General features: G+C 47.2%; 1 pseudogene; it reads right to left on the bottom strand.

The window, feature by feature from the left end:
- Positions 1–246, bottom strand: part of LOC102821315 — a 1843-nt pseudogene extending 1597 nt beyond the window's left edge.
- Positions 247–12828: the final 12582 nt, after the last annotated feature.

Genomic DNA, 12828 nt, shown 5'->3' with positions numbered 1-12828 from the left:
GTCAAGTGTGGCAGCGGTAGTGAGGTTGGCCCAGGATTGGACATTGTTTCGTTCTGCTGTGCATGGGGTCGCTATGAGTCGGTTCCAACTCGATGGCTCCTGACAACAACAACATACTTATTCTTATCCTATATTTTGGGGGGGGGGGCAGTAATCAGTTTTATCCTCTTGTCATCTTCTAAATTTCACTTGGTATGTCTTGAAATAAGCCTTGTTCTTGACAACTTTGACAAACTGCATCCTGCGGAACAAGAGGCCGGCATCCACAGCTCGCCACAGACCTGCGGTCCCAGCAGCAATACTGGAGCCAGGGGCGGGGTGTCCTCCATTTGAGTTCTTGACTGCTTCTTCCATAGGCATTGATTGTGGATCCAAGTAATATGAAATCCTTGACAACTCCAATCTTTTCTCCATTTCTCATGATGTTGTTTATTTGTTCAGTTGCATGAATTTCTCTTCATATTCGGGTGTAATCCATACTCAAGGCTGTAGTCTTTGAGTTTCATGCGCTAAGCGGTTCAAGTTCACATTGTTTTCAGCACTCAAGGTTGTATCACCTGCATATCGCAGGTTGTTAATGAGTCTTCCTTCAATCCTGATGCCATGTTCTTCTTCATAGAATCCAGCTTCTCAGATTATTTCTCAGTGTACAGATTGAATAAGTATGATGAAAACATAGAATTCTGGAGCACTCTGCTCTGACTTTAAGCCAGGCAGTATTCTCTTGCTTTGTTCAAACAACTGCCTCTTGGTCTATGTACAGGTTCCACATGAGCAAAATTAAGTGTTCTGGAATTCCCATTCTGTGTAATGGTATCCATAATTTGTCATGATCGACACAGTTGAATGCTTTTGCCTATCAGTAAATGACAAGTAAACATCTTTCTGGTATTCTCTGCTTTCAGCCAAGGTCCATCTGACGTCAGCAATTATATCACTTGTTCCACGTCCTCTTCAGAATCCAGCTTGAATTTCTGGCAGCTCCCTGTCAATGTACTGCTACCGTCTTTGGACTATCTTCAGCAAAATTTTACTGATGTGTGATATTAGTGAGATTTCTGCATTCTGAACGGGCACAAATATGGATCTCTTCCAATGCTTTCAGAGCTGTAGCAATTTGTTAGATTGTGTCAATTGGCTTTTCCCCCGATACTAGAGCCCTGCCCTGGTGGCGCTGTAGGATAAGCATTTGCCTACTAACCATAAGGTCAGCAGTTCAAAACCACAAGTCACTCCACAGGAGAAAGACAAGGCTTTCTGCTCCTGTGAAGATTTGCAGCCTTGGAAGCCCATTTGGGGTCTCTATGAGTCGGAACCAGCTGGATAGTAATGGATTTTGGTTTTGCCAATGCCTTCAGTAGCTTCTTCTTCTTCTTCCAGAACCATCCGTCTTTGATCATAAGCTACCTCTTGAAATGGTTGAATGTTGATCAACTCTTTTGGTAGAGTGACTCTGTATTTCTTTAAAAAACAAAACAAAACACTTTTTATTGTGAATTGAGTACAAGTTTACAGAGATGATCAGTTGTACATTCAATAAATTATACACTTTGTTTCATGTCTGCAATCTCCTCCATGTACCAACAGTTAGCCCGCTTCCTCCCTGTGCTTCATAGTCAGTCCCATTCCACCTCCTTCTCATCCCTTCACCACTTTATCCTTAGGTCAACCTTGACCTTTTGATCTTGAATGATTGACGACTCCATGATGAACGTCCCTTCCTAATGCTGCTGTCTCCTGTATACCTATTAACTGCTGGGCTGAAAACCGGCCACGAGGGTGGTTAAGGGCCACAGTCTCTTATGACTCAGTCCAGTCTTTTTCTTAATCATTTTAAGTTTTGTTCCACATTTTCCCCACTCTATCCGGGACCTTCAAATGGGATCCATTTCAGAGCAGCTGGCGGTGGTAGCCGGGCACCATCTAGCTCTTCTGGTCCCAGGGTCGTGGAGACGGACCTTCATATTGTCCTTTTACCCATGAGACTAAATGTTTCCATGTGCCTACAACTTTCATCACTCTGTTTACCTCCAGACAGAGACAGACCAATAGATTGTCACTCATGAGTTTTAAGACCCCATTTGCTAGTCCTCAAAGTATGTGAAGAACCCTGTCTTTGTGGACTATGTTATGCCAATTGATCATGGTGTCTGTCCTCTGGGAAAGTACAGAAGAATGTTCCAGTAGAACAACTTGAGGCTTGAATTTTTTCTCAAGTCCTTCAACTTGAGCAATGACGAGTATGTTCTTTCCTTTTGTTTTATTAACACCAACTCTTTACACATTTCATTATAATACTTTACTTTGCCTTCTCAAGCCCACCTTTGATATCTTCTGTTCAACGGTTTTTACTTCATTATTTCTTCCACTTGCCTTAGCTAGTCTGTGTTCAAGAGTAAGTTTCAGACTCCTTGTTGACATCCATTTTGGTCTTTTCTTTTGAATGATCTTTTTTTTTCTTCATGTATGATGTCCTTGATGTCATCCCACAACTTGTCTGGTCTTCAGCCATTAGTGTTCAGTCCATCAATTCTATCCTTGAGATGGTCTCTAAAGTTAGGTACGATATACTCACAGTTGGACTTTGGCTCTTTGTGAATTTGTTTCAATTTTCTTCAATTTCAACTTGAACCTGAACCTGAGCACTTGATAGTCCATTCTGCAATCAGCCCCTGGCCATGGTCTAACTGATAATATTGAGCTTCTCCATCTTTTCATTCCACAGATGTAATTGATTTCATTCCTGTGTATTCATTCTGATGTGGCCTTTATGTATAGTTGCCATTTGTGCAATGAATACGTTGTTGGTCTTGCAAAACTCTACCAGGCAATCTGCAGCATCATTTCTGTGACCAAAGCTATTATTTTCCAACTACTGATCCTTCTTTGTCTCCAACTTTTGCTTTCCAATCAACAGTCATTGTCAATGCATTTTGAAGGCATGTTTGATCAATTTCAGACTGCAAAGGCTGATAAAAATCTTCAATTTCTTGCTCTTTGGCATAAGTGGTTGGTGTGTAAATTTGAATAGTATCTGGTTTTCCTGGGAGGCATATGGCTATTATCCTACCACTGAAATCACTGTCCTTCAGGATGTATCTTTTGGTGTTCTTTTTGACAGTAAATGTGACGTTGTTCCTTTGTTATGCCTGCAGAGTGGATCATATGATTATCTGATTTAAAATGGCCAGTGTTCTACTGTATCCACAAGGTTTCCACTGACTGCTCTTTTCAGAAATAGATCTCCAGGTCCTCTTCCTGGTCTGTCTCGGTCCAAAGGCTCCAATGAAGCCTGTCCACCACCATGGTGACCCTGCTGGCATTTGAAATACCAGCAGCCTTGTTTCCAGCATCACAGAAACACACCAGTCTCCACAGGAGGACAAATGCACAGGCCAGTGCTCGGTTTTTTCTTGTATTTTAATTTTCTTTTTTTAGTCTTTGGATTTTTAATCTAACGAAAGTTCATTTTTATTTATATTATGGCGTAAGGCATCTAACTTTACTCCAGAGAGGTCATTGATAATGCCATGATGATTCATTTTTTGCGCACTGGACTGAGTAAGTGCCATGTCCCATATCTTTTGGAATGTCTTCTTTTCCTGTGCCAAACGGCAGCAGCTCCTACTTTGCTTTTGTTGTTGTTTTTTTGTGGGCTGCTGACCAGCTGTGTTGATTCTGTCTCACCGTGACCCTATGTATGAAGAACAGAATTGCTCCACAGGGTTTTCAAGACTGTCTCCATGGAATGGGTTCAATGACAATGTGCTTGGATTTTGTGGGAGATTTTGTTGTTGTTGTTTTGTTTTTGACCTTTTAGAAGTAGATTTCTAGGTCTATCTTCCTAGACGCTCTTTGTGTGGGTTCAAACCACCGATATTTTGACTAGTGGTGCTCAGTGCTTAACTGCTTGCAACATCCATGGACTGACGTAGTGGCTTTTAAAGGAGTGTGAATCACACAGAAGATGGGGTCCAAATGTCGGAGCACTTCGAAGACATCCTTTCCCAGAAGCACCGGTGGGGACTGTACCATTGCTTTTCCCAGCCTCTTGTCAACAGATTGCCCAGATCCAAGTGACTGTCTAGGGAGGAACCCTTTGAAAACTGGCTAGAGCAACTCACCATAGAACAGCTATACTGACTGATTACCCAGGTCAGCGTCTCCAAGGAAGGGTTAAATGATGGATTCCCTGAATCTGACAGTGCAAAGGGAAGTGGGACAGGTCCCTCTGTCCAGGGACCGTCTATGGTCACTCTGATGCCCACTGCCCAGTAGGCTCATGTCCTGGTGCCGTCTGGGGCTGCCCCCAGGGACAGGCCATCTGGCCACACTGACCTCAACCCCTTGGCCAGCCCTGTCCCTTCCCCCACCTTGCCAGTGGGGTCATCTCCCTCGTTCTCTCCGTGACCTCACATACTCTCCCCGGAATGGCGGGAGACTCGGATGCATCTGAGAGCCAGAACATAAACAATCAGTCGGTCTGCAGTTGTGCCCAGCTCCCTTCATAAACCACCGCAGATGCCGGCCGGCAGCCAGTGGCCACTGGGGAAGAAAGCAAAGTATAAGAAGTGACAGGTCCTCGGGGTAAGAGCAGGGCTCTCTGGTTCAAACTCAAACCACTGCAGAGGTCAGGAGGTAGGAAGGGGCATGTGGCTTTCTGCCAAACAGCAGCTTGGCCTTTCTTCCTGCTTCTCTGAGTTGCTGGTGGACGTGCCCACCTGGTGGCCTCATCTGGTTGTCTGTACAGCAGACAACCCAGACTCTGGGCTTTCTGGCAATGGCTTGCTTGCTCCACATAAACCAAGGATATTAACTTAACATAGCTTTATAACGCCGATTTCTTATTTCTCATCTTCAAAATGAACACATCCAGTAGCTTTTTACTTTCTCAAAACCCACTCGTACATTAGCGCTCTTGGCCTTATTGTGTTGGAACGTGCTCCCCTGCCCTGCTTTTGCACTCTGGGAACCCCCTTTCCAGCTGCAGGCACGACGTCACTTTGGTGCTGATGAGAAACAAGAAGAAAAGCCCAGGTAGTATCCCCGATGCTCACGTGGAATTGCCACCACTCATGAAACCCACGAGACAGAGAAGACATTCCCCTGTGCTCATGACCACGACTCCAGAGCCCACGCATGCCCAGGCTCATGTCATACTGGGTGACTGGGGAGCTCTGTGCCTCGGTTTCCTTATCTGTAAAATGGAGCTAACAGCAACCAAACTGTGAGGATAACAAGTTCTCTACAAATTTCGGCTATTATTATTCCAATAAAGATGATGAATACAGTTAAGGCCATGGATTAGCAACGCTGAACAACTCGTGCTTGACTTTGCTTGTTGTCATTGTGTGTTGCTGAGTCGACTCTGACTCAGTAACCCTATAGAGCGTTTCCAAGGCTGTAAAAGCCTCATCTTTTCCCCACAGAGCAGCCCAGAGAGTCATTTACTAGTCCACCAGGGCTCTACGTGACCGTTAATGTGACGTAAATTGCAGACAACTGAACCAACCCCTGGTGGTGGTGAGTATGTGCTGACTGTCACACACTGTCCCTGTATACGGTTTCGGGAGTAGAGAGCCTCATCTTATTCCCTTAGAGCTGATGGTGGGCTCGAACTGCCAACCTTGTGCTTCACAGCTCAATACATAACCCACTACGCTATCAGGGTTCCTGTAGCTTTTAAAGCTTTGGAAGACTCCGAGCCTCTTATACTATATCCGCCACCAAGTTGATTCCAACTTTGTTACGTTTGTGAGGTGCTTTCGGGTCGGTTCTGACCCACAGCGACCTTGGCTTCTAAGGAGCATTCTGGCTGTTCATCTCCCAACATAGATTTGGTTTTTCTGGCAGTCCACAGTACTTTCAATATTCTTCCCAAAACACCATAACTCAAATGCACCAATTCTTCTCTGGTCTTCCTTACTCACTGTCCAGCTTTCACATGCATATGAGGCAATGGAAAATGCCACAGCGTGGGGAATTCTGACTTACGGTCACTCTGAAGGACAGAGCAGAACGGATCCAAGAGTTTCCAAGTCTGTGTATCATCATTACACAAGCAGTGTCTGTCACAGAATCTTTCTTCTGTGGAGCAGCTGGTGAGTAGGCAATCAAGAGCTTCACCACCGCACCACCAGGGGGCTGGTGACCTTGGGGATGGCAATGAAATCACTGCTGTCCACTGCAGGCTGAGCTCACCGAGATGGCTCCACCAGCAGACGGCCCTTCCCCAAGTGCCTGGGAGCACTCAACACAAAGCCAGCGTCTGCCTCCTGACCACACTGAACCAGAAGTTGTGACCGGTGGTGGGGTGGGAGCACCCCAACTGTAAAGCCATGGGTGCCTGCCAGAGAAGGACGTTCTTGAAAGAATGGACAGGCTACAGAGGGCTGTTTCACCATCGTCAAAATGAGAGTGTGATTTTGAGAACAAGCCAGAGGCAGGAGGAGCATGTGTCCTGGGAAGACCCCCCTTTGGATTGGTCTGCCAACATTGATGCCCACCCCTCCCTGAGCTGGGGCTTCTCCAGGCCTGCCTTCTAGAAGTCAGGCCTCAGCTCAGCTTTGGGGTGGGCCATACCCGTGGCCATCAGAGTAAGCAGGCTGCACCTATCATTGGCACCTCTCTCCCCACAATTAGTGGGATGTGTCTAGAAATGACTCCGGGCTGGATGTGGTGTGAGGGCCCAGGGATCCTGGCCAACGAGCCATTTTCCATCTCGATAGGAGTGCGGGATTCGCCTGGTGATGTCCCCACTGCTGTTGAGTGTGTCAGTCCCTGGACACAGCCGTTTGCCCTTCTCTGTTTTGTTTTGTGAAGCTTCTGGGTGGTGTAGATGGTTAAAGTCCTCGGCTGCTGATCAAGAGGTTGGATGGAGGTTGGAATCCACCCAGAAGTACCTCAGAAGAAAGTCCTGGTGACTAGCTTCATTAAACCCAGCCACTGAAAACCTGTGGAATCCAGTTCAACTTTGACCCGCATACGCGTGGGGTTGCCGAGAGAGTTGGATGGGGCTCCTTGGCAACAGGCTTGGTTTGATTTTTTTAAAAAATGTTTTATTGTGAATTATATGGTAGTTTACATGAGAGAACTTTAGTTTTACATTCATTCCATCGTATATCATTTCATTGACATGGTTCCAATCCCCTCCATGCATCATCAACCGACCAAAGGGTATAGCCTAGAAACCTGCCCCCTACACTTCCCCACCCCCACCCCAGTTTTCCACCCACAGTCCCTCTCCCTCTCTGGATCCAAAGTCCCCAGCCACTTCATTACTCCACGTCATCGTCTGTCTCCATCTCAGGCATCTCTGTTTCTCTGGGTAGGGTCCCGCTCTCGGCTCTTCTCCGTTGATGGTCCCAGATAGCTCCGCTCCTAGCCTGTAGAATGAATTACTCCCTTCCTTGTTTCAAAACGTCTACTTTTGCATTTCCAACCCTCATAATCCATCCTGATAAGCATTATTCACTACAGTATCACGAGTTACCCTTGGTTTGATTTTTGACTCTGGTTTCCTGAAGTCCTGCTGGGCTGAGCCGTCAGGGACAAGACCTGACCACTTGTGGACCTGGCCCCCTGGCTACTCTGTCTTCAAGGGTTAGCTGTGAAAGTGCATCTCCGTTCAGCTTTCAGTAGAGAAATGGGTCTGACAACATGGAAAGGTGCTGCCAGTGAGGATTCCAACAGGACGCGCCCGAACGGAATCTCTTCGCTATTTTCTCCTTCCTGCTGCTCTACTGTAAGCCTTTGAGGATTTGCTCAGCGTTTTATCTTCTCAGAATCAAAGCTGGGCCTGGTATTCTCAATTGGGGGAGAGACCAGTCCAAGTGCTCTGGTCTCCATAAGCCCTGAAGGTGACAGACTGGGGTTTCCTGTCATCTGCTGAGCTAACATGAGGGTCTTCCCAGAAAATGCGTCTACACGGGAACCCCCAGACTCCTGAATCCCTCTCGGAATCCGGATCAGACACCATCTGGCCTCCCTCATACAGTGGAACCTGGTTAGGCTTGTGTTTCAGCAGACTCAGTGTCTTCCCTGTCTGCCCCACTTAAAAAATAACCCAAGCAGCCAGTCAGCGTCCGTATCATTTAAGAGACGTAGCCTTCTTTCCCTGTTTTAATGATATGACTGGATTGACTATCAGTCTTCACTATGGGCAGTTCCCGGGCTGGGAACAAGATCCATTCCGAAGCGTGTCTCTCAGTTGAGATTGTAGGTAAATTGGAAATGGTGCATATGTATTTAGTGTGACTTTAGGGCAAGAAAGGGGGCCTATAGAGCCATAGGATAAGCAGTACACTGGTAACCGCAAGGCTGGCGGGAGAAAGATGAGGCTGTCTGCTCCCGTAAAGCCTTGGAAACCCTAACCCGGGCCGCTGTGAGTTGGAATTGGCTCAATGGCAGTGGCTTTGGCCTCTTGACTCCTAAAGAGGCTGGCGTCAGGAGACACAAACCACCACCGACTCTGGGGCTCAGTCACCCCAAGGAAAACACCTTCAGGGCCACGTGCTCTAGGCATACTGTGCCAAGTCTCTTTAAACAGTCACAAAGGAAGCTGGACTGATCACAAGGTCTGTGGTTCAAACCCACCAGTCACTCCTCGGAAATCCAACACAGGGTTGTTATGAGTCAGAACCGCCTCAACGCCACAAAACAAGGACACAGAAGCAAGTGTGAAAGAAACAGGCTCTGTTCCCAACCAATTTTTCCAGCCACTTATAGTTTTCATCCTTATTTTTATTCATGGATCACTTTTTTTTTTTTTTAATGTGGAAGAGTTTATAAAGGCAGATTTATTCTCCGAGAATAGTAAATTGGGAGACGGTGGAAACGTGTGATTAAAGACTGAAGAGCTGACAAGGAGCCACAGCCCTTGCCCGGGGTGCTCCGCTCACCAGCCGGCTTGGAACGCTCCCCACGGTCACCACTGCCTAGGCCCTGAGCCAGAAGGTGCAGCAGAAGACAGAACCAACATGACCCAGCCCTGGGACACCTCCTGACCCAGTGCCGCATCGACATGGGCCAGCCATAGCCTGGCCAGGAGAACTTCCAGAACCGGCTTCAGGATGAGTTTCTACAGCATCAATCAACATCATGAACCTCTCCCAGACTGTGGGCCTCTGGGAAGAGAGACCACAGCCTGGGCACCGGGGACACGGAGGCATCTGGGAGGGCTGGTGGGAGCTCGAGACAATGGGCTCTCTTGTGGGGAACAGAACTCTGGAAACTTCTCAGGCAGCCAGCTGCAAGAACGTGCAGATGGGCGCTAGCCACGGGGCATCTCAGGCAGGCACGACCACCAATGGGATGCCATGCCAGATCCTCTGGTGCTCCCCCTACCCCTACCCCACCCCGATGCTCTGCTCTCCGTGAATGATTTATATATATATAAATTGGTGGTGGTGGTGGTGGTGATGTGCCGTGGAGTTGGTTCCGACCCATAGCGACCCTGTACAGGGTTTCCGAGGCTGTAAATCTTTACGGGAGCAGAAAGTCTCATCTTTCTCCCGCGGAACAGCTGGTAGTTTTGAACTACTGACCTTGCAGTTCACAGCCCGATTCATAACGATTTCTATTAAGCAGTGACTTTCTCTGAGCACTCCTGAAAGTTTCTGCCAGGGTTGAGGACTAGCCTGGCCTGTCTCCTTTGAAGGTTCCCAAGGGTGGTCTCTCCTGTGATTACTAATACATCCCCATTCCCTCCCCCAGATTCCACAAAACTCACCAACTGGCCTCTTTTCCCCTGTGACCAAAATTTGGGGGCTCCCCCAATTCCTCTTCTCTTTCCCTCTGATCTCGCTTCCTCCTGGGCTCTGTCCACAATCCATTCCTGGGCAGGGATCAAGGTGCTGCCCCCGGGCCTTCTGGCCTTGGCCTGGCTTTCCTTCCACAGGCTGTGACTCAACTTATAGGGAGGGCTATGGTGGCCGCCACCCCAGACACAGCTGGACGTCATTCACCACACATCTGGGGCAGCCTTCCCTAGCAGAGGCCCTCTATGGCTACAGGTTAGCGATGAGGGGTGACAGAAGGGCAGTTTGCCCACCATAGTCTGGGCCTTGAGGAATGTGAGTTTGCTGATCTTAATAAAGAACTCTAGTCATTTTGGGGGGAAAATGTGGAAAACTGACAAACTTTAGTGGTGCCAAGAGTCCAATATTTAGAAACTCAAGTGTCCACCAACAGATGATGGGTTAGCACAATTGGTCCATCCGTATGAGGGACTATAACTCACCCATAAAGTGCAATGATGTTCAGATCCATGCTACAACACGGTGGGCCCTGAAAACGTCAGGCTGAAAAGAAGCCAGTGACAAATTACATACATACTGTGAGTCCACGCATCAGAAACATCTAGAATAGGCAAATCCATGGAGACAGAGGAAAGTTACCAAGGGATGGTGGAGCAAGAAGCGGTGGGGCTTATGTTTTTATTTTTTTATTAAATGGGTGCATTTGCTTATCAGCCCTAGTGCAGTAGAGTTGATTTCTGACTCAGGGTAGAACGGACCATTTGGGTTTCTACCAAATGGTAGAAACTGTCATGTTTATGGAGGCAGGTGCTCTGAGGCCCATCTACTCTCTCCTGTGGGGTGGCTCTGAGTCAAACCATGTCAACCACAGTGGGCATCTTTACGGGAGCAAATTATCCAGTCTTTTCTCCCGACGAAACGCTGGTGGGTTTGAACTACTGATCTTGTGGTTCTCAGTCCAATGCTGATTGTACAGTGCCCACCAGCAGGCTTTTATATTGAGTGCAGGCTGCAATGATACTATTTCAGACATACTGGGTGAAGGAAAATATATTAAAATTGATTTCACTTGTTTACTTTTTATTTAATGTGGCTACCAGAAAGCTAACAATGACTTATGCGGCCTGCATTGTATTTCTACATGAGTGAACCTCAGGAAGCTTAATTGGCAAATCCTCCAGAGGTCAAATGCAGGGCTATCGTCTGACCCAGCAATTCTACTTCCAGGTATCTACTCAAGGATGACAAAGGTAGCTTTAGTGGATTACAAGGTGGGCTGCTGACTGCAAGGTCAACAGTTCGAATCCACCAGCTGCTCCTCAGGAGAAAGATGAGGATTTCTGCTCCCGGAAAGATTTACAGCCTCGGAAACCCTATGCAGAGTCGCCATGAGTTGGAACAGACTCCATGGCACACCACCACCACTCAAGGGACATGGAAACGTGAAGTCCTCAGGAAAACACGTGCATGGTACTCATTAACAGCCTGAGAGTGAGAGCAATCAATGTGTCCATCAGCTGATGAACAGAACGCGTTATCCACACAGTATTACAACAAAAGCACCCTGAGCTCGAAACCAGAAAGGTCACGTACTGTACAAAGCCACTCATATGAAACTCCCAGAACAGGCAGATTTACAGACAGGAAGATTCGTGATGTCTACAGTGTAGTCCTGGTATGGTGCTGCAGGATAAGCACTGGACTGCAAACCCAAAGGTCGGTTTGAACCTACCAGCTGCTCCTTGGGAATCCTATACAGGGTCACTAACAGAACTAACACAATGGCCCTTAACAGCAGATCTGGGGACTGGTGACATTTGGGGAGCTGGGGGGTGGAGGGGAAGGGAATGAGAACTGAAGGGTTTGGGGTTTCTTTGTGGGGGTGATGAAAATGTTCTAAAATTGTTTGAGATGATTGTCCAACTCTATGAATACGCATACGCTTTTTTAAAAAACATTTTAGAATTGTATACTTTAACCAAGTGAATATTACTGGGGTGGTTGTGGGCCATGGAGTCAGTTTCCACTCATAGAGACCCTATATAGGGTTTCTGAGGCTAGACATCTTCATGGGAGCAGAAAGCCTCATCCTTCTCCCGTGGGGCAGCTGATCGTTTCGAACTGCCGGCCTTGTGGTTAGCAGTCCGTCTCATAACCCACTGCACTACCAGAGCTCCTTGAACGTTATGGTACAAATGCTATATCTCGATAAAGCTCCGTCTACTGACCTTTCAGCTAGCAGCGGGGCGCTTACCCACTGCACCACCAGGGCTGATGTAAAGCCGTCATGTGTTGTATGATTACACTTATATGCAATGTTCAAATCCAGAGAGACAGATTAGCAGTTGCCCAGGCTGGGGAGAAGACAGGGTCGGAAACTGGGGTTAAACAGCACGACACCAAGTGGGTACGGGCGAATCTCGGTTTATTGCACTTTGCAGAGAATGTATTTTCTATCAACTGAAGGTTTCTGGCATCAAGCCCGTGTTGACAAGTCCACTGGTGCAATTTCTCTAATAGGATGTGTTCCTCGCTGTCACATTTTGGTCATTCCCAAAACATTTCAAATGTTTTCATCATATGCCTGCATTCTTTAGAGTCTAGGGCCCACATCACTTTTATTTCACTGGAAAACCAAAACATTCCCCTAACTTGCTTTAGTGTAGAGCTTGCTTTACGGTGGTGGTCTGGAACCAAATCCACAGTATCTCAAAAGTGTGCCTGGAATAGGTTTGTTTTATTTTGGGGTGACGGAACTGTTGACGGTTGAACAACTTGGTACCCTTTAAATGGGTATCCCAAGCCTAGCTATGAAGAGCAGGACACAGATTTTAGTTGAAGCATCAATTCTAAAACTGGTGTGCGTCAGAACCACCTGAGGGTCCGAGAAAGCACATGGGCCTCCAGCACTCAGCCTGCCTTGGAGCACCGGGGCAGGGCCTGAGATCTCCCTTGCTAACATTCCTGAGTGCTGTCTTTTGATTGGGAACCACCAAAACCACTGGAAGTCCTATCTGTGTTGTCTTTAAATGGAGCTCTAATTCACACGCCATAAAACCCATCCACTGTG

This window comes from Chrysochloris asiatica, unplaced genomic scaffold, assembly GCF_000296735.1.
Source record: "Chrysochloris asiatica unplaced genomic scaffold, ChrAsi1.0 scaffold00132, whole genome shotgun sequence".
Classification (NCBI taxonomy): Eukaryota; Metazoa; Chordata; class Mammalia; order Afrosoricida; family Chrysochloridae; genus Chrysochloris; species Chrysochloris asiatica.
This window is presented reverse-complemented; position numbering and strand designations above follow the sequence as displayed.